Source organism: Falco naumanni, chromosome 4, assembly GCF_017639655.2.
Source record: "Falco naumanni isolate bFalNau1 chromosome 4, bFalNau1.pat, whole genome shotgun sequence".
NCBI lineage: Eukaryota > Metazoa > Chordata > Aves > Falconiformes > Falconidae > Falco > Falco naumanni.
This window is the reverse complement of record NC_054057.1, coordinates 98,145,494-98,167,951: the sequence shown is the minus strand read 5'-3', so window position 1 is coordinate 98,167,951 and position 22,458 is coordinate 98,145,494. Positions and strand designations below refer to the sequence as shown.

Genomic DNA, 22,458 nt, shown 5'->3' with positions numbered 1-22,458 from the left:
ACTGTGGCATATAGATGATGCTACATGGTGGACCTAGGTAACATTTGGAAAAGCAGATACTGAGATGAAGATAGTTCTGGTCTTACTCTGATCAGAATTTGATCATCAGAATCGTTACTAAATGACATACAAAACTATTTTCTTGAACAGAATTACACCATGTATAAGTTTCAGCACAGGTAACTTTCCTCCAAAAGCACTAGAAATGTGAAAGAAAACAACAGAAGATGGAGACATCCAAAAGCAATTTCCTTCTCAATATTTACCAATCTGCGTTAGCAGTCTGAGGCAAGCTCAAATCATGGACTCTGGCCAAGCTCAGATTCCCATCCTATTAGATTCCACAGTTGAATTTATAGGTATTTCAATACACCACATTCAAAACATTTTATATATTTCAGGGTTTGAGGTATATATTTTTCTGGTTTGTTTACATTACATAATTGCCTTTCTAGTTCAACATAAAAATTTTCAGGAAAAATATTTTCAAGAAAAACTTCTGATGGAGCTGTTCAGTTGAGTGCAGTTAAAACCTTATATAATTCTTAAAAATAATTGTTGTTTACTTGCTTTGATTTCTGAATGTCTTTGATCTCATTCATTAATATTCATTAGTCTTCTGATGTTGGACTAATGAGAATCTTACACATTTCTGAGAAACTATTTAAACAATGTTATCCGATTTTTTCTGATTTATGTTTTTCAACACTGACAATACTTTATTCTTTGTATTCTCCAGCTTTTTCTTCAAACTTCCTGAAGACACAGTCTACATACTCTAAAACAAAGTAGAATTCAACAAATGTTTAACTAATTCAGTAATTATGAGCATAGAACCCTAAACGGATACCAGCATAAGCACATAATATATATGGACAGAATGAGTAATGCTCATACTCAGCATCATTTATTTCCATGTTTTACATACATTATTTATGTTTATGATGGAACATCTCTGAAGCAAAAAAAGTAGGATTACAGCCGCTTTTCAGCCTCAAAAATTTACAGGCACAAAAGCAGGGGTGTTGTTGCCAGAAGACCATACCAGCCACTGGTATTTCACATCACAGGTGCAGACGCAACATGCATGAATAGCTAGTCACTTGTATTCTTTGCATTTAAGAAAACATTAGTTGCTTTCATATTTAGTTTCCACTGTTTGCAATACATACCCACAAGAATATGAAAGCAAAGAGTGTCCCAGCATATGCTTGCACAATGTACCTGCAGTATATATACTGCATAAATTAGAAGCGCCCAGGGGAACCAATGTAAGCTTACAGGCTGAGACAATCCATCAGAACATGCCAACAGTTTCAGGTTAAACACCAACGGCTCATTCACCCTTCTTCTATACTGTTAAGAGTTTTGGTATTTCCCCATTCAAAATGCTGATTAACGCTACAAGTAACTTGGGCAAAGCAGTCCCATCCTACTACATCCATGTGTATGCAAAGATAATGACAATATGCAGTAACTTTCAAAGAAATATTGAAACTTCAGAAATAATAATCTATGCAATCATACTAGTAACTCTTACTTCTCCAAGCAACTGCAAAGGTCTTTTGTTGAAATATCATTTTGGTTAAAGAAATTATTTGGCATAAACCTCAGTGTTAATCAAGTCAATTTCACACATTCACATTTGCTTCACAGGCATCTGGATTTATGCGTCTACCATAGTTCTTATATTCTGGTCTTTCACTGGTATTTCCAACTTAAAGATCAAATTGAATTTTATTTTCTTTTAATTATTTTGAGATACAACTACACCAATTTGACATTACAGCATTCTATCTAGGAATTAACTCTTACATCACAAGGGAAATATCCGATATAAGCTTTCTAATGACAATAAATGTGCAAAAGCAGGAGAGTACATAATTGTACAGTGCCCACTATGGCATACAGAGAGCAGAACATTTGACTGCACACCCATATACCAAATTGCCATAAGCATAGAAAACCATTACTCTAGTCCTAGTATCAAGTAACAACAAAAACGTTCAAAGGACTAAGTATCTCTAATTCTAGGTACTCCTACTGACACAGGAGTGCCACTGGACACTTAGTACCTAATAGCACTGGAATCCACCAAACCCAAACATTTTAAGATAATTGTTTTAGGTATATCAAAGTTTAGATGATCTTCACTGGTACAAATGTTGGATTTATCTGTAAAGCTATGCATATTATTATGAATTTGGTTCTACATTACAGTGCGATTCTGGAAAAAATAAGGAAGTAATCTTAGAAGCTGCAGGAAGTACCCAAAGTACTTATATAAGCCAGATCCTGTGGATAATAATCCATCTCTAATTCTGATTATGTGCAATATCAGGCTTTATATATCCCTCTCAAATGTAAGCATTACTAATCTTCCTCTAAAGAACAGTATTGTCTCACTCTACACCTTTTCCCCCTTTCTATTTCTCCCTTTTCAGCTGAACTAACATAGGTCTACAATTAGATACTGATGCTTGGTCTTTAATTTTGATACTCAAACTCACCACTTGGAGATGAGCCATTATAGCATATATCATATTGAGATTTTTATCCCAGCTAATCAAGCCTTTCAAAAGCAAGCCACACAGCAGAATTGACATGACACGAAAAACATTAATGTCACAATACTGAAGGCAATTTTTTTCCTGATATCTGGGAAAGTGAAAAACAGGATAAAATTTTATTTAATAGAAATTGTTCCAAGTAACTCAAATATGTTCAATAGTTTTGTATGGTTTATGTTACAAAAACACTTACATTTTAATTTATACTTAAAATACCCTTACCCAATTTTTTTGTTTTGTTAAATCACACTGTCAAGGCCTAATAGCTACTGTTTCAGTTGCAGCACTGGGAATGATACGTATAGGTATAAAAAATACTAGAGCTATTTAATGGACTAGGATTGAAACAGCAAAACTGAGGAAAAAGCTGACACAAAAATCTCTCTCACTGAATACACTTATTTAAACAGAAAAGACAGTGCCTGCTACTAACAATAATGAATCAGTGGAGGGAAGCTTACAAATTATACTAATTAGTAAGAAGTAGGCAAGAAAAGAAGAGCCTCAAAGCAGTAGCAGCACCTTGGCAAAATGCCCACAAGCAAGCACACTACTAGTCTAGGCCTCACCATCCTTTCTGCGTCTTTCAAAGTACATGGACCCAGCAGTCCACTGTCTGCCATATGAAATTAGAGTCAACCAGCCTGGCCAAATACCCAATTTACTACAGTAATTTTTTAAACTAAAAAGAAATCTGTGAAACCAATCTGTTGCTACTAATATCCAGGCTTGGTTACATGCACACGAACCAAAACAACTGCAGATTAAATATATACTAAATTAATCTTTGGCAAGGAAGATTAGTGCTCTACTTAGAAAGACATCTATTACTTACTACTGAAAGAGCCGCAGCTTCCTAGATGAGATTTATATTCTTTTACCCATAAAAAGAGACTCAGAACAATTTTTTAACCTTTCATACAGCTGCAAAATATGTCCATCCTTTGCATAAAATGTGCACTAAAACATAGAGTTTTGTTATGTTTTGGTATTATGTTCTTTCAATAAACATGTTCTGTCTCATTCAGATTTAATCTCCTAAAGTCAGAAAAGAAAGAATGTCAGAATACTTTTCACAGAAAAATCTGATTTGGTTAAACAACTCAAGACTTTCCAAGGGAATGTAAACTTTTGAAAAGGCACTTCTGATCAAGTGAAAAATTGTCATTATTATTGTTTAGAAAATCTCTTTATTGGTATGAGTTACCATTTAAAAAGTCAACAAAAATATTTCTACCATTATGTCTAACAGACAGAACTACAATGTAAGGGGACTTATATAACAGCCATTTTTAGGACAAAAATTAGGCCCCTTACAGAAGCAGTTTCTTTCGTATTTAATAGATGCCCACTTTATTACTAATTTTCATTGGTTCTGTGATGGAAAACTGCAACTAGTTATGCTTCACTGACACACATGAATCCTTTTGTGATTATATTATTCAACCTGAACATTAATAAGCAGGACTGTGAGAAATTCTAAGGGATTGCACCACCACCCCTATTAAACCATTTGTGACAAGACACAGTTAAATATTGTGTATCTCTTAAATACACTATTCTAGCTAGGAAAATATTAGTCTGCCACATGAATTAAACAAGCCAAGAAATCAAAACCCAAATAAGGCTACTGTTTAATTGTGCAAACAGTACTTAATTTTTAAGATCCCATAAAATATGAAAAAATAACATGCATTACTAATACTGTTGTTTGGTTTTTTAAATGGACCTCAGTTACAAATGAGATCCACTACAGAAACAAAACTGACATCAAAAAAAACAAAGGAAAACAACTTTCATTAGTTCAAATGAAACTAACAAGAGCTACCAGCAGTAAAAACCTAACTTCTTTAAATTCCAAAATGAATCTCCTCTCCTGACCTTTGTAGAGCTCAAGATGCATACGTACACAGAATAAACAAAGTAATTTGAAAGCAAATTCACTATGTGTGCCTGACCTTTGAAACAGCACAGATAATTTTAATCAGATTTGCACAATGTTAGTCTGTCTCAGTTGCCATGTAGCAAAACAAAGATGACAAAACTACTTAAGGAAAAAATAAGAAAAAAAGACAACATTTTACCAAAGCAAAAGCATCTTCAAATACTTTTTAAATAGCCAACAACCCTAGAAGTCCTAGGTTCAAGAGAATTTCCCCTGAAATTCTACTTTTACTGTTAAAGCTGTACAATTCAGCTCTAGAGAGAAAAACCCCTTCTGCCAGTTACGCAAGTTTCTGTCAGTTACACAGAAGAGCTGACACCTAAAAGAAAAAAGCAATTAAAGTTACACAAACATTTTAAAAATTGGGTTTTCTAGGAGTGCCCAGTAGTTGCCTTTGCCTCCTCGATCACCCAGCATACAGTAGGCTATTTAAAGCTTCTCAGTTATGTTGATTATCTTAGATTTTCAGAGATAATGAGGGGAGAAAAAAAAAAATCAAGATATGCAGCCTAAATAATCTGACAAGCAGTGCTGACTTGTAAAAATCTCTAGCTACAAAGAAGAAGAGTTCTCAGAACTATACACAAATTAGCCTTAGTTGAAACTAGCTGACAATACTTTCTTTTCTGGAAGGACAGATGTTACAAGAAGAGTTGTAAACAATTTATCAGCCATCAAAGCTGACCATCGCTTGAAATACTTGGAAAAATAAAGAAAGAAACCTTATACTTTATGCAAGCTCCAAAACAGCTTACTGTAAATAGTTGCATTACTTATGTCTGATGAAATAAGAAGAATTAACAGAGAGCTGAAAGCCCTGTTTAAATTCAGAATGTGCAACCTCTATCAGATTAGACCTTCCACACTGACAGTGACAACAGGATTCTGCCCAAGCTGGAAAACATAGCATGACAGTAAAATATAACGAACTAAACAAAGACACTTTTAAAATGCTCTAGTTTGGCTTTGGTACTTTTGAGAAAAGAACAGTGAGTAGAACAGATATCCTTATTAATTTAGTATTTACTCAAGACTAAACTCTATTTAAGAGATGCAACAGGACAACATAGCTTTGTCAAATAATGTGCTTCAATCTAACAGCTGTAGTTGAAATTACTTCTAGCCTAGTTGGTTTTAAAGCTTAAATTCTTAGCATTTACAAGGTTCAGTTTAACAAACCACTTATATATCAGAACAGCCAGAAAGGAAGTATGAAGTAAATGCTGTTAACTACATATTTCTAACTATGCATGGCTCACAAATGAACTTTGTACATTGGTTGTTTCCTTGTAAAACCACCACTACCCTTGTAATCTCTAGAAGCAGAAAGGTGAGCCAAATGTGTTTCTAGAGACAGAATTTGGTCACCTGATCCACACTCAGATCATTAAGAACAAATAACATTTGACATAGCCTCTGAGACAATAAGCAACAGAAGAGTTTGTAAACCATTTAAAAACAAGCATTGCTGAAAGCTAACACGTTAAGGTGGGATCATGAACAGGACAGTTTTCCAGAACAGCAATCCACCATTTCTGTGTCACTGATTCATTATCTGAACTTGTTGTAGGCCAGCCAATCCTTTTTGATTATGGCAACAATCACATTCCTCTTCTGCCAGACTATTTTGGTCTTTTTCTCTCTCCTTTGCTCACAGTGGATTCTATCCTAGAGCTTCTCTTTTGCTACAGCTATCTGAGGTCCTCATCTTTTCCCAATAAGGGGGTTTAACTTATTCAGCTTATCAGGAAGTTTGAGGAGGGAGCTGATCACTGTGTACAGACACTTACAGAGTCTGACAATGTAAAGCATTCTGACCTTGCAAACAGTCATACAGGACCTAGGCCTTGGAAATGAACACTGGAGAAATTGAAAATTGAATAAGGTCTGATTTCCAGACACTGAAAGTAATCTAAAAGGAGCTGAAAAATTTGTAAATAAGTTTTGAAGTAACTTATGACCATGTTATTGCATTAAAATTTATTTACCTGAAATGGAAATTACCGTTCTGCTGTAAGGTAAAATCCAGTTTTGTTTTGTTTTGTTTGGGGTAGAAGAAGGAAGCCTACATCTACCACTAACTACTACAGTTTCCAGCTAGGAAAGCTCCAATCTATAGAATGTTCATCAGAGACTAGTGGAAAAAAAAAAATATTACTTCAATCACTCACCTCATTAAAGAAGAAATAATTTTTCTATAAAAAAATGTAAAGAGATGCAATACTCTGTTGAACTGCACTTTCAGGAGAAGCTCAGTCAAAACCTGCTTTTTTCTTCAAGACTTTTTTAAACAAATTTAGAAAAAAATTAGACTGAAGAAACCCCACCCTTGATCTGATTATTAGTTAAAACTGCTCTTCTATTTTTTTCAATTACACCTTTCAAGATCTTTTCTAACATCCTTAAAAATCAAAATGGACAACTACATGTTTCATTGTTTTCAATAGGAAAGAACACTAACAGCAACATCTGTTAAGCAGCAACATCTACCTTAAACAGAGGGGTGCAGAGACAAGACTTCACTGTTGACATCCACTCCAACTTCTAATAAAGTCTCCTAAACTGTCAGGCAAATTTTAACGTAAGACGTTTCTCCGGTGAACACTAAATCTTTATAGTGACAGGTATTTCAAGCTGTAGGCTTTAAGGTAGTGGGTTTTTTTTTTATTTTTATTTTATTTTATTTTAATTCAATAAATATACTGTGCTGGCTGCTAAAGGTATATAGGGGAAAATTATTCAGAAACCATATCCAAGAAAAACTCTGTTGATCTGCTCACAGTGTAGGCCAACAATCTGTCCATGCTTATTTGATTAGTTAAATTTACAATGCAGAACTTCTATGACCTGTTCAGAACACACACTAATAAATATTTTTTTTTGTTGAACTTCTATACAATATTTTTATGTCAATAGATACATTTTAATGTATATTTCTATGTCAGTACTTGTGTACACAGTAATGCAACTCAGCTACTGATCCATTACAATACAGCCACACCCATGTTTGACATTAATATGCAATCAATCCACTTTTGATGCAGTGCCCATATAGCTGGAAGTCTGTAAATAGTATCTGCAAAGAAATTACTGCATTCAGCTTATCTCTAAAATTGACTGTAAGCATCCCACTGTCATTAAAAGCTAAGAAGCAGTAGCCACCTTTCAACAGAGAAATCCAATAATAGAAGAGTTATCTAGTCAACTTTTGATTATAATCAAAATGGTTTAAATGAACCTGTTGAATTTATGGAAGTATTTGCAAAGATATGGCTAGTGCAAACAAGTTGTTTAGAAATTGTTGCTTTTCATCTCAGTTGTAGCAATGCACAAATAAAGCAGCACTTTGGTCATACTACTCCAGTGTAAATCTGGTTCAGAGGATGAGGCACTCAGTTATACCACATTTCCAAACACAATTTTCTGGGTGGTAAGGCTAGCAATTCTTCCACCTTAAGCAACTCCCACTTCTCTCGCCAGACCTTGCATAAGCTTGTGCGAGCAACTGTCTGTAAGCTGTAGAATGAATTGGAACAACAAACCTTTCAAGTTTGTCAAGGTTGAAAACAACCCATTTTTGTATAGTCAGTTTGCTCAGATGTCTCCACTGGTCTGACTCACCACATGATCCAAGAAACAGCTGTACCAGTATAACAAATGCATTACACATGGGAAAGGAAAACAGCAGCTGAGATGGAGTTGTTTGACCTGGAATTCCTTGAGCTGGTTATGATATTAAAAACAAAATAAATAATAATAAAAAAAGAAATTAAAGCTTCTGTTAGTAACTTCTTTTTGTAGTGGTTTATCTGTCCTAAAAAAAAACAACCAAACAAAAAAAACAGTAGTACTTATACTGTTAGCAAGCAGTTTAGAATCTAGGGGTTTTTTTAATCATTTCTCACTTAAATGATTACACAAGTATCTCTAGAAAGACCCTGTATCTCTAGACAAACTGCTGTATCCGCACTAAAGCACTAGCTCAGTATTTCTTGCATCTACATAGCAAGAAGCTAGCCTTACAAGTACCGATGTAGCTCACTCCCGTTACCAAGCTACTCTTCCCACCCTTGACTTTGAACATTTCTGCAGTGGTTTCTGCATGGGCTCAATCCATGCTAGCGCAGCTTCAAAACTCACTGTCACTTCAGCTGCCTGTATGGTTATATCCTTCCAGATGCTAGTACCATAGAGCAGCAATACATTTGATCTGGCAACAGCAGTCACAGTCTTACCATTTGAATGATTAATATGTGACTTCATCCTCTGATGCTTAGAGGACCATCTAATCACCATCAGCCCCAAGGTATCTAAGTTTCCATTATATGTTTTCAAAAGGTAGTATAGTACAAAAATATTAGTGAATTAACAGCTCTACAATAGGTGGTTTCTTACAACGCTGGAAAATATTTTTGGTAGTTGCATCATACAGTCTCAACACATAAAACTGAGAACTAGTTAAGATTTAGATCTTGGAATAAACAGAAAACATTCAAGGAATAACGTAGGATGATTTTATCTTTTCTAATGCTGCCTTTATATTCCTATTTTCAATGTACCAACAAGGAACGCTCACATACATGCTAAGTATACCTCAAAAACCAACATTACAGTAGAAAAATATATTAAAAACAGCTGTCAAACACAGAATGAAGCCTCTTTCTACTTTGATATTTTATTTTCAAATTTTAAAGCACCTGTCTACATCTTTAGGCACACAAATGCTTTAAAAATACTTGTTTTGCTAAGGAAGCCCTTTTCATTTGACTACTCATAAAAGTATGTATACTAAAATGCACTACTTTGTCTAGCATTAGAGTACTTCAAATTGTATCCTGATTTCAAAATAAAAAACACATTAAGATTCTTTGCACTGTACTGCATGAATATCCAACTACCACTAAATCTTTCCTGTTTTAAATCCTGCACCTAGTAACCTCTTAGGTAACTACAAAAACTAATCCTGATTTTTGTTACAAAGTTACAGACCAGTAACTCCTTACCATCCCACTCTGACCAGTTTAATTGCTACAGTGCAACTGCCAAGAATACTTTTCCTTTTCCAATTCAGTGCTTAGTAGGACAAGTTATGATAAACAAATTTATAATGTCTTATAAAATAATATAGACATAATAATACCTATTACATAAATAATAGAGGTTTTGACAGGCCAATGACTACTGTTACGCTATCTAGTGTATCTTTACATCTATCATTACATCTGTGATGATAAAGGAACCAAAACCATTCGTTGATAATCTGCATGCAGCAACATGCAAACAGGCAAACAGTTTGACAATCAGCATCTCACAAAACAATAGCATCACTGCAGTTTCATGATGTCTTTAAATACAGCTTCTACGAAAGCTTGCAGAGCAATGGAGGCTGAAGTCCAGGGTTGTAAAATTATCTACTGAAATATTGTGTAAACTTTTAGCTCTTCATTCAAGATTTTCTTGTCTGTATTTTGTTTTTTCCATAGATACAAGAAACTAATCATATTTTAAACACGACTGCACATTTTCCTCAGCAAAACATCTGCCTAATAAAAAATATGACTTAAGTGATTTATAAACCTTAGATTTAGGCAAGCTTCCTTCTGTCCATCCCCCATCTTCTAAAACTGAATGTTTTAAAGACAAATTTGACCTGAAAACTTCTCTGCAATGAATAAAATTCTGCTAGTCTGAAATAGTATTCGTCACAACTATATAATTCTTAAATATTTAATAACACAACATGCACTAAAGAAGAGACTGAAAGCCTGGAATCATTAGATGTCCCAGCACAAGAAATAAAAAGGAGACATACATTTCCCTGCAAGTGTAATTTCAAAGTCCTTTTCACATACGGATCTAAAGACTGTCAGGTTGGTTGATCTGCTACTGTATATTAAGTAAGCATGTAATGAAGCTACTGGTTTTGATTAATTGAGATGCCAAAGATCATGGGTAAAGTATATAAAAATAATGATGGTGGGTTATTTTTTTGAAAGTGGAATATCAAGAAGATGGTAAGAATCAGGTACAGCATCAAACCCCAAAATATTGACAACAGAAGACAACATAAAATGCAGCACCACTTCATCTTAGTGACCATTTAGAAAAATAATAACGCATAAATGCCTTTTAAAAGCCATTTCCAAATCAAAATACTTGATTTCCTATCAGTTCGGGGAATCGTTACATCATTCTTACTAACAGAACACTGATTCCCAGTCTTAATACAAGCCAAATGCAAATTTGAGCCTTGTATGTTACCTAGCACTTTCAAACATGCCTTCATTATCTCTTAGTTCTCAGTTAAGACTTGCACACAAATCCAGCAAAACAGTTTAGAAGGTACTTAATTTTCAGTATTTGCATAATAACCTTGAACAGGACAAATAATATGCATGCTTAGTGCCAAATGTCAGCACTAAGCCAATTTAAAGCCTTATTCTTTGAAAATTCAGAAACAATTTTGAAAACAAATTAGACACATGTAAACTATTCCAACAAGTTATTTGCAATGGCTTCTAAAAAACAGAATACCTCCCAAGGCCAATACCTACCAAACACATTAGATTTTTAGCAACTAAAGACCTTGTTACATCTGTGCAAATGCTAATGTTAAAAACCATTTATGCTCAGATTTAACATATTTTTTTTTGACTATTCAAGCACTAAGCCACAACATTATTTTGATCAAGTAACAGGCCAATACAGAACATCTGTACACTGGAGTATCTAAAAATGTGAAGCTGGTAAGTGTAGTTGCCGAGCTGGTTGCGTTACACTGCAAATCTGATTCTGGGAATACTCCGTATTGCAGTGAAAACTAATGAGAGGAAAAGCATACATTCTTGTTAAAATAAAAAAAATGTATTTACATCTCACAATTAGAACATTTTCTTTAGTGTTGCCCACAAATTTAAAAATAGCTTTTAACAAGGCCTATTTATAATTTTTCAAGTTTACTACTAGAATAACCACACCACTTCCCAAAAGAGTAGGCCTTTAGAAGCACTATATAATTTTGAAAATTTCTACCGCAATTTCAAATGTTTGAGAATGAAGGTTTGTTTTTGAAGAATCAGATTTAGAATTACCCAAACCTCTCTACCATCCAAGGATACTCTTATTTCTCACAGCACAAAACAATCCCTTTATCCCCAAAGGAAATACAGTATACAGCATACCTGTTTTTTTTAACATAGGAAAACCAGATATTACCTATCAACGACCAATCTTGGATTCATTAAATCACTACCTTGTTTTGTATGATCCACCCAAACTCTGCATTTTGCCTATCTATTCACTGTTGACCATTAAAATACGCCTGACCTGGCTTTTCCAAGTTCCTTCCAAGAAGAAACAGAAAGCAAAAATTACCAGGGGCTTCTGGCCATGATAATCTATTTGGTTTTCAGCAAATAACAATGCTTGACTCTGCTATGGAGTTGCATGTTGATAATTATAATTATTTTAAGTTTTCAGTGATTTCTACATGTTTTCTTTTGTTGTTGTTGTTGGGGGGGATGTATGTGACAGGACTGTGTTTTTCTGTGCAGTTTTTCTAAGATCCAAGGTATTGGTGACTCTTATGGAGAAGACAATACTGCCAAATGAATTAATGTTCAATGGCTTTCACTTACACGAAGACAAGTCAGTATTCTGAATCTTTATAACACAATCACCATTTCTGTGCTGTGTACATATAAAGCAAGAATAAACTGTAGTCTAGGGATTCCTGCCAGAAGAATGACACCAGGGCAAACAGACATACACCGCTATTTATACAGCTATTCCTTCTACCAAGCTCTTCCTTTTCTTTTTCAGAAGTCAGTGCTCTAATTTACTTTTACCTTAAGTATTTTAAAATACACATTCTCTACTCCTTGGTCTTCATTACAAATATTTGCAAGGAGAACATTTCACTTGAAATGTACATGGGAACACTGTCTGGCCTGTCTCCTGCTCCAAGGAAGCTGAAATCTGGTAACTTCAACAGAACAACTGGCAGAAGCAAACTGAAGTAAACCCACAAGATCTGAGAAAGCAAGTAGAAGTGGAAAGGTCCAGTATCAGCAGATGACTATAACAAGGATAAAGCATCAACAATGGAAAATTAAGTTTAAAAATCGTGTTAGCTGTTTTGTCTATTCATTACAAAAACTTGCCTTTTTTTTAACTCCACTTGGTCTGTGACACCACTCTATACATAAGAAACAAGACAGGAGGAAAAAGAAATTTTTAACTACTGCAGTAAAAAGGAGTCTGGTCAACAAAGCATTTCCTTAGAAATGTCAGCAACATACTGTTCATAATTATAACAACCCGATTACTGTAAGATGTGCCTTGAGAATGCCAGCTTTCCTATATTTGAATGATTTCTATGCTCATCAAAAACCTCTTGAACACTACCTCAAGCTAAATTTTAACCAAACTAAGGTTTACAGATGATTCCTTCAAGTTCCATTTGCCGATCAAAATAAATTCTCTGGCTCAGTATAAATAATAATTCTATTAAAACGTAGCTAATGAATCATCTGATTACTGTCCCAATCTGTGAAATTCCACACAATGATATCCAGACTGGTGGAATATCACAACAGCAGCAAAAGATCATCATAAGTAAAACTGATTATCCATTAAAATAATCATGAAGTTTGCAATGTTTGTCTCCTGCACTTCACCTGAAGACAGAGGAAACAAGAAAAACAGAAAATAGACCTTCAATACGTTGTGCTGTCTAGCTATAAGATTTATGCCCATGATTTCTGCTTTTGGGGGTGGAGTGGTATTTAAAATATTAAAATAGCAAAGTCCAGCACACTCAAAAACAGCCTTTTCTTCGCTCTTACCACAACCATCTGCAGGAACCTATCTGCATACTTTCTCCTCTCTGAAGGTAACCTCAGCTCTCCCACTCTGATACATCTCCCTGAGGGATGACATTTTGTTGAACCTCCACTTAGGGTCCTTTTACAGTAGGGAATTCTTTCTCACAAGCACTTGTAGAGGAGTGCTCTTTCTAACAACTCTCCAATCTGTTCCTTGTAGGAATACAATTAACATACTTGTCTTGAAATTTAAGGAAGGGAAGGGAGAATCAGTCTTAATTAAGGACTTCTGCAGAAGCTCTTCCAGCAGCTGAGTCACTCACTGGCTTTTGAGAGAACAGGCAAATGTTAATTGGATACTCACCAATAAGACTGCATCAACATAAAAAGTGATGGGTTAATCATAAACAGGACTAGACCCAGCTTACAGAGACAACCAAAAAAAGCATGGGAATCAAGTTCAACTAATGAAAATTTTATTTTAATTAGTAAAGCTTTCTAAATGCTGAATATTATGAAGCTGCCTCTCATACAACCCTATTTTATCTTTACTTTGTGTGGACACTATTATATAAAGAGGTAACTACTTTGCTATAAAAACTTACACTCAGAAAGGAAAGGCTTCAAATTCAGACACTGAGTATTTATGACAGATATTCAGAATTACCCTGTAGCAGCTTTAAGGATAATCACATTTCCCTCATGGAGACTAAACCACCCAAAGGAACCCAGCAGGAATTTTATCACCAAATACACCAAACCCAGATTGAGTTAGGCCTGTTTTTTGGATTTTTTTGTTGTGTTTGTTGTTTTTGTTTTTTTTTTTAAATCCAGTTACATAGAGACTTTACCATTGCATTCAGAAAACATGACTTATAAATTACAAGGCTGCAGAAAGAACACATTCTGCCAAATAAATCTGACAGTTTTATTTGATAAATTACTGGTATAGTAAGAAAGACAAGAAGAATGAACATAATTTATTAAGACCTTCTTTAAAGCATTCACCTTTCCTTTAGAACTTATGGAAATAACAAAGCAACAAAACCATGTAGCCCTGTCAGAATAATTTAAATACGAGTGCAAAAAATCTATAGTAAGGCAAATAAGACATTTAAGCTATTATTTTTTAAAAAGGAGATAATAGTGATGATACTGGTCAACCTAAATTCCACTTAAAAACAATTAATCTTAATGCAGTAAATAAAACATTGCCTACATAACACAAAATTATTTGGAAACAATCAATTACATTTCAGAATCATGCTAATATAAGAGTTTCAGCTATAGAACATAACAGTTTTCTTGCAGATTTAATAGACGTAACATTCAGGCCTCTGTAGTAAACATTACCGATTTGTCTGAAGCTGTTTATATAAACATTAATAACGTTCTAGGCACAAACCCACTGACAAGGTTGAGACATAGCAATATTTTTACTTTTGCAGAAAAGGAATGATAAATAAATAGAATTATATAAATAAACATAATTGACAAACAAAGCTGCATACACTGGAGAAGAAAGAATGACTTTGACATGTACTAAACTGAATAATTCTATTTACTACAAATTCATAAAAGGATTCCTCTGACGTGACAAAATGAGAGGATTACACATTGTAACCACAAAAACGGTAATTCTATACAGTACGTACACAGCTGTAATATGCAAGACAATTAATATAATGAGTTGACCCAAGCCATGGTTTCCAATATCCTCTCTATATCCTCCCATTTTCTCAACATGTAAAATCAGTTTTGTCACTAGTGAAGTCAATAGAAACTGCAAACATACAACTCAAAAGTATGTCTAAAACATTTGACTCTTGCTACACCCTTAGTTTAACACTGTTTCCATTGCACTCAGAGAATGAGACATAAGCCATAACAAAGGTAACAAAATTACAAGCTGAACACAAACATCTGAAAAATGGATACAACTAAAAAAAAAGTTTAATAAATAAGTAAATGAAAACAAATAGGCACCACAGTTTTCACATATTGCTGCCTTAATTCTTCTAAGTTTTCTCAAGACTATAATACCAATTAAATTAGCATTATTATAAACAGCATGTTTTGAAGAGATTTAATTAGAACTTGCATCAGAAGTGCTATACTTGGAAATGTAACAGCTCAAACCCAATGAAACTAACAAGACTTTGGGAATGAAACTAACAAGACTTCTGCCCAAACTTCCTACAAGGGGAAAAAAAATAAACAAGCCAGAAAAGATACAAGGGGGATGGGGGGCGGGCTGGAATAAACAAACCAGAAAATATACAACTAAAAGTTTCATAGTAAGTGACAAAATTGACAAGTGAACTAAATTCAACTTTTACCCGCACTCTATGCCCAACATTCACAGGGAAAAAAACCTCTGTGTATGCACAGAATTTCTTTTCAGCACATGGAAAGTAACTTTTAAAGATAGGAACGGTACTCATCTGTCATTCAAAGATTTAAAACTACTCAGAATATCTAAAAATGTATTTGAGAGGAAATATGAAAGCAGGTTATGAAATCAGGGGGCCTACTATTTATTGGAGATAAAAGACATCATGCCCTGAGGAAAAATGCAAAGTATTTACCGCCATTTTTCCATTAGGCATTTCAGTTATTAAATTTATAATTAAGTAGCCAGGATCTTAGCACATGCTCTAGAACATCGTATTTGAATCAACTGCATTCAACATTTGAAAATTAATTACTCAGAAAACTGCTTACAGATGACATTTTGTGTGCAGTTATTCTTTGAACTAAACTTTCTATTTTCCTCTTTAGGAATGTTACCATTTAAGATTTGTAATTACATTACACCCCACAAAATTAATTTAAGCATCAGCTGCTCTTCATCTCAAAAGCAACTTTCAGCTGAACATTCCTGAGCTCACATTATTTTCAGTTCTTGCCTAGAATCAAGAGGATTATTTTTTTTTATGTTCTCCATCTTGATTTTTCTCATTTCCTAACTGACTTATGAAGAATCTGCGAAATTAATGTGTCCGTTGGACACACGCTATCCTCACAAAAACACAACTCCCTTTACTAGGTGTATCATGTTGTCACCCAGTCTGCCCAGGTGCAGCAAAATTCCTTTACGAACTGGCGTTAAGAGCACCGGATCGATCACTTGAACAAAGCACGTAAAGCACCTAAAATGATTTTAAGTCATTGGCCACAGTCAGCGTGATCCTAACACAGGCAAGCTATTACGACTATTTTGGTTTTGCTGGAGCACGAAAATGCAGGAATTTGCTTTACCCGCTGCATTTCTGCCCAGAAGGCGGGTCCCCCCCCCCGCCCCGGACCACGCGGACGGCAAAGCCGGGAGTGCGCGCAGCCACCGGCCGCGCCATGTCCGCGCCGCCCGCACAGCGCCAAGCGCCAGCCCCGAGCGAGCGGAGTTGGCCAAGCGCTCCAGCGAATAAACACTTAAACCAGTGCGAGATGCTTTTTCAATATCCAGCCGGGAGGAAAGGGGAGAAGAAAGGGCCGCCGAGCCAGCCCCAGCCCCAGCCCCGGCGCAGCGGCCGCCCAGGGAGCAGAGCGCGGCGCCGTCGGCAGCCACCTCAGGGAGCGCGCAGCAGGCGGTGTTGAGGCGGGGGGCGCAGCGCTCCCCCCCCGCCCGCGCTCCCCTCCCTGTTGGCAAACTCAGCGGCGCAGCAACCGGGAGGGAGGAGGGCAACAAGAACACAAAATGGAAACTTACACTCCCTCTCCTAAGGCGCATGCGTGGCGCCGGCCGAGCGGGGTGCGCTGCGCGCCGGCCTGTAGCAGCCAGGGGGCGGGTCGGCAGGAGGGGCGGGCCGGTAGGCGGGGCGGGCCGGTAGGCGGGGCGAGCCCGGCAGTAGCGTCCGCTGGGGCGGCACGTGTGCGCGCGGGTGCGGTGCTGTTCCCGCCTCTCCCGCGCGCCGCTGGCAGAGGGATGTTCCCGCCTGTCGCGCGCGCCGCTAGCAGGGGCGGAGAGTCGCTCCCTCATCGTGAGGAGAGAGGCTGTTTTGCTGCGGTGGCCGCCCCTCAGCTAGCCTTAGGTTACAGCTGGTGAGTTGAGGAGCCCGCCTTTGCTGTGCCTGGGTTCAGCTGTGGCTAAAGCGAGCCGGTAGGGGAAAGTCCCGCAGATTTGTGTGGATGCTCCCCCTTGACTTTGTATTACCAGTAGATCACGCGGTTGGAAGTGGGGAAGTAGTGTCATGGTTTGTGTCCCGTGCTTATGCTGTTGCACACGTATCTTCATGGCTCACACAGGGTGCAGAGTTGTGGCCCTACCATCAGTTTTACCTTTCCTCTCATGTGGCTTCAGTTGTTGGTTTCTACATAACAATAGTGTGACTTTATCTCTCGTTGCCTCATTTCAATCAGTGGTAACATCCCTGTTGAACCCCCTGGCCCAAGCCATGAATACTGGAGCACCTCAGTTCAGTATCACTCACGCATCACCTTGTGCAGCTGCGGGCGCCTTCCAGAAGAGTTCATCTAGCACTGTGAAGAGCTTCAACCATTAAATATTTATTTCCCCCATCCCTTTCCTAAAGGGAAACATCGTGGTTGGTATCTTGCTTTAGTTTACATGGACTGAGCTTTTATTAGTGAAGGCAAGGTCTTACAGTAGAAAGCCAGGTTTCTAATGGAGCTTCAGTTTGTAGGAGAGTTCATTTTCAGTCTGGTATCTAACAAAGCTCTCTTACATAACTGCTTTTATGTATATCCAATGCAGAGGAATAAAGTTGCTGAACATTACTGTTATTCCAGTGCTTCAGGGAATCAGATATGCTGGGCTCAAGCCCAAACCTTGAACTTTATTTTATATTCTAAAGGAAATGAGTATAACAAATGCAAGACAGGTTTGATGTATTTGCTGGAGCCAGTACCCCTGAGAATTAATGCAAGGCACTCCTCTTATTGCTGTATTAATGAACACTGCCACAAATAATGACCAATACTGCAAATATCATAGCTTATCAGGTACGCTCATTGAAGACACTGTTGTCACCAACCCATGAATGTGGTATCAAGTGTTATTATTACTTAATGCCAACAGAGAGCCAAGATTGCCTTTTGATGCTACTGCCATGGATAATGCCTTGGTATCTGTACTTGCATACATCAAAGTCCCATGCCTAATCCCAAGAATCACTCTGTGCTGAAGTGACAGCATTAATTCCCCCTGCTGTTACACATTTTGCCAGCCCTTTGTGACACTGCACAGTGACAGCTTCCTTGTGTCAGTTGTGTGCAAAGCTACGCTAGATATGTCCCTTTTACAGTGCATACACCTGTCTTCTAGGATTATGCAATTCATAATCCAGTACTGGCTGCTCTTCCTATATCCAGTCAATCCTGAGAAACATACTGAGCACTCACTTTGTTTACGAAAGCAAACATAGTGTGTACCATTCACTTACCTAGTACAAGTGAAGGATTTTGCCAACACATGGTCACATGTGTATTTCTTAATTATTATCTTCTGCAGTTACACCCTGGATGGCAGACAGACCTTTCCCTCAAATTACCAGGTCATTGTGAATGCTAATTTCTGTGTAGTAAATCTTGACTGTCGGAAGATTACTTTGTACTTTCATTAATTCCTAGTGTTTTTAATAACATCACAGTTGTGGATTGATTTTATTACCTTGCACTGATTTGGTATTTTTCCTCATGTATCATTGATCTCACTGACCTGAGTGGATATATAATAGCACAGCAGGCAAGTAGCAGCAACTGTTTCCCCAGATTAACTCACTTCTGTCATTAAGGAACACGAAGACAGTGAAGTCTGTCTCTTCACTTCAAAACCTAATCTGTATCACTTTGTGGCCTTTAAGTTATTTGACTTTTCTGGTCATCCTACCCTCTAAGGATCTTACTTTTCCCATCATGTCATGTTTTACTGCCATTAATTTTTAAGGAGATTATAACAGTAGTAAAAGGAAAGACCATCAGGCTTCTATGTAGAGTTTAACTGCCGTTTGCAGATGTAACTCCATTCAAGTCAAAGGGTACTGTGTAAGACTAAGTGCTCATCACATCCTGATGAAAAGATGCTCATTTATCCTTTTATTGTGTACTGTCCATTGTTTATTTGGTATTTTAAAATAGTATTAAAAAACATTCCCTTTTGAGGTCTGAAAACAAAGACAAAAACTCAAGACTTCTGTTGTCACACTGTGAAAACAAAAAACTATACTGAAGTGGATGCTGAAGAGAATGCAGACTTCAGTAAAGCAGCACATCAGAAAATCTGTTTAAATATGTCAGAAAGTTTTAAAACCAACAAAACAAAAAAAACCCCACCCTGAATGTTATTCAACAGTGTTGAAAACAAACCACAAATCCTAATCTCTTTGAATAGCTCCAGTCATAATTCTCCATTTCTAAAGCTGCAATCTCTGTCTGTAACCAGAGATTGTGTGTTACATAAATACTTGCAACTGCTAAAATATGTAAAAAGCACATGAAGAGGTGGGCTACTGCTATGGCAGAAGCCTATGCTTACCAAAAATAGATTTAATGTTCTGCTATTAACAAAGAAAAACAAATGCAGTGCATAAGTAAAACTGAAGTGTGTTTCTAGATAATCTGCTTCTTACATTCAACTGAGCATGAAATCTCTTCTTGAAGAAAAGCTGAGTAGAGATCCCAGGGAAACGTTCTTTTAGCTCACTACTTCTTACTTGTTCAATGGGACAGTTCACTTTGTTCCTTTATACTGAGCTGCTTTATACTTATACAGAAACAATATTTTTTCTCCCTCTAATCCTTAGCAGAAACATGAGCCCTTAATAGCTTGTCTCTGCCAATCTCACAGTTTCAGTATATTAAGTCCTTACAGAAACTGGTTTTCTTGCAAAGTGATATGTGAGAGACTGTCTGGCTCTATGATGCATGGGAATTAAAGTTTATTTTTCAGTGAATTCTGTGGTTTCCGTTATGAAACTGTTTTTATCTTAAATTACAAGTCGTAGAGCTGTGATGTTACATAGCGTGTATTTTCAAACAAAGTTCTGCCTTTTGCCTTTATGTTTCTTGTGTATCCAAGAAGTAGGAACACAGTACTTCTGTGGAAGTAACAATGGTATTAGTAAATTGAAATCTTGCAGCTTTGTTGTCCTTCATATAACAAGGTGATTCTTCTTACAGTCTGTTTCTGCTGGGTTCTGAGATTTAAAGTCTGTGTCTATTTCTTCTTTCTATGTGAAATGACATCCACAATCCTCAAACATCTGTAAGAAGAGACCATAGTGTATAGCCATCAGAAAAGTAACAAAGTATCATAGGACTTTTGTAAGTTTTCATTGTTTTCTTTTTTTTTTTAGTATGAAATCCTAAAGCTATCTTTCGATTTTATTTTGATGGAATCCAGAGAATATACTGTTCTGGATTACCACTATTTTAAGGAGGCTAGGTCTTAGGCATTAATACAGTTTCATTTTCATGGCTACTTCTTTCTGTGCTGCAGGTTTGCTCTCACCAAGTATTTTCTTCAAGCCACAATGTATTATCCACTGGTCAACTCAACAACTACTTCTTTAAGACCAATTGGCTGTTTCTTCTAACTCACTGTTAGTCATTTCTCTTTTCCTCAAAACTGGGAACAGTATTCATGTTTTTGGCAGAGTAACAATGATACTGCATCTAACCAAAACAGCCCCTTCTGTGAAGCCAGTCATTAATTCCTCTCTGGTAGCTTGTTATCACCAGATGTCTGCTGAGTTTACACCCTGTGCATTTCCCGTGACTGCACCCACAAGGCATCCACAAATGATTCTGTATTTTCAATAAGATCACCACATCCTTTTATGAACTTTTTTCTTCAGTACCTCAGCAGCTGCAGCTGCTGACCACAGAACTGCAGCCTCTCTTTACATTACGTATTGTACCTCTCTCTTGACTGAAAGAGTCTACAAACAGTGTAATGTTAGTTTTACTTTAAGGGTGGAGTTTCATCATTTAAGATTTTGGGAAATGGGTTTTGCACAGAAAGTAATGAGAACTATTCTACATCCAACACAGAAAAGTATTTGCAGGTTTATATCAACAAGTACAAAATGTTTTTGTTTCTCATAAGAAGCACTGACAATGAAGTCTAACCCTGCCAATAAGAAAGCATATCTGAAGGACTCAGTTATATCTAAGCATGAGGAGAAGCGTAGGCATATTTCCCACCAGAAATCTGCACTCACTGAACATAAATACCAGCAGTAGATGCAATTAGCTATGTCCAATTTACATTTTGAGTGCAAGGGACAAGCTCTCACAGCATGCTTAATACAGTGAGCACAACACACTGGTTTTTGTGAATGCAATGCACAGTTTCTCACTTCAATGGGAAACCTCACAAAATATATGTGTAAGGTGTAATTACAGCATGCCACGAATAAAATTTCAAAGGATAATCCAAACAACACTCATATCTTGAACAAGAAACTGGTTAATTGATGTAGGTTCATAGACATATGTCATAGCATACAATACAATAAATAAAATATAAACACTGATTTTCAAATCGACGCGCTGTGATAACTTGAATTCAGATTGTAGGAACAGAAAAAAACCAAACAAAAAAACCCCCACCCAAACCACAAAGTAACCCCTACATTACAAACCCTCAACTAACTGGTAAAGAAGAAGGAAAAAAACGAGAACTGCTAGTATTTTTCTAACTCATTAGGAGTCTTTCTTTCGTCTATTTGTTTCTTGCTCTCTGTGGCCATTGAGACTAGTAGGAAACCAGCCAATTTAGTCAGAAAACTTTGCAGCATAGCAGGGAGTCTCATTTGTCATCACATGCAATAGCAGCTGTCTCCATCAAGAACGAAGTTAATCAGTACAGACTAAATAAATTAGGTAATTCTTTAGATGGTTAATAATGTACTTTGAATGAACAAAGACCAGTCTGGTACTGGGATACTTCTCTTTCAGATATACTGATTTTGTGGAAACTAAGGAGCAATGAAGTTCCTTAATGCTTTTTTTGCACAAATATTTCTAGCAACTGAAGATACTCAGTTTACACAAGAGACACGAAGTGTTAAGAGCTATATCCAGACTCACGTTTTCTTTAGCTTTCTTCAGCTTCTTCCATTCTGTGCTTAATTATTTCAAATTCTTGCCTAAATTT

The 22,458-nt window shown here is 36.6% G+C and overlaps 1 protein-coding gene across 2 annotated transcripts in view; it reads right to left on the bottom strand.

The window, feature by feature from the left end:
• Nucleotides 1-17,121, bottom strand: part of FHIT (fragile histidine triad diadenosine triphosphatase) — a 614,337-nt gene extending 597,216 nt beyond the window's left edge. The window contains exon 1 of one of the 2 annotated variants that reach the window (XM_040591977.1): nt 17,050-17,121. The gene's annotated coding sequence lies outside the window, so the exon portion shown is untranslated. The remainder of the gene's footprint in view (nt 1-17,049) is intronic. The other variant, XM_040591976.1, reaches the window with a different exon arrangement.
• Between the last annotated feature and the right edge of the window lie 5,337 nt (nt 17,122-22,458).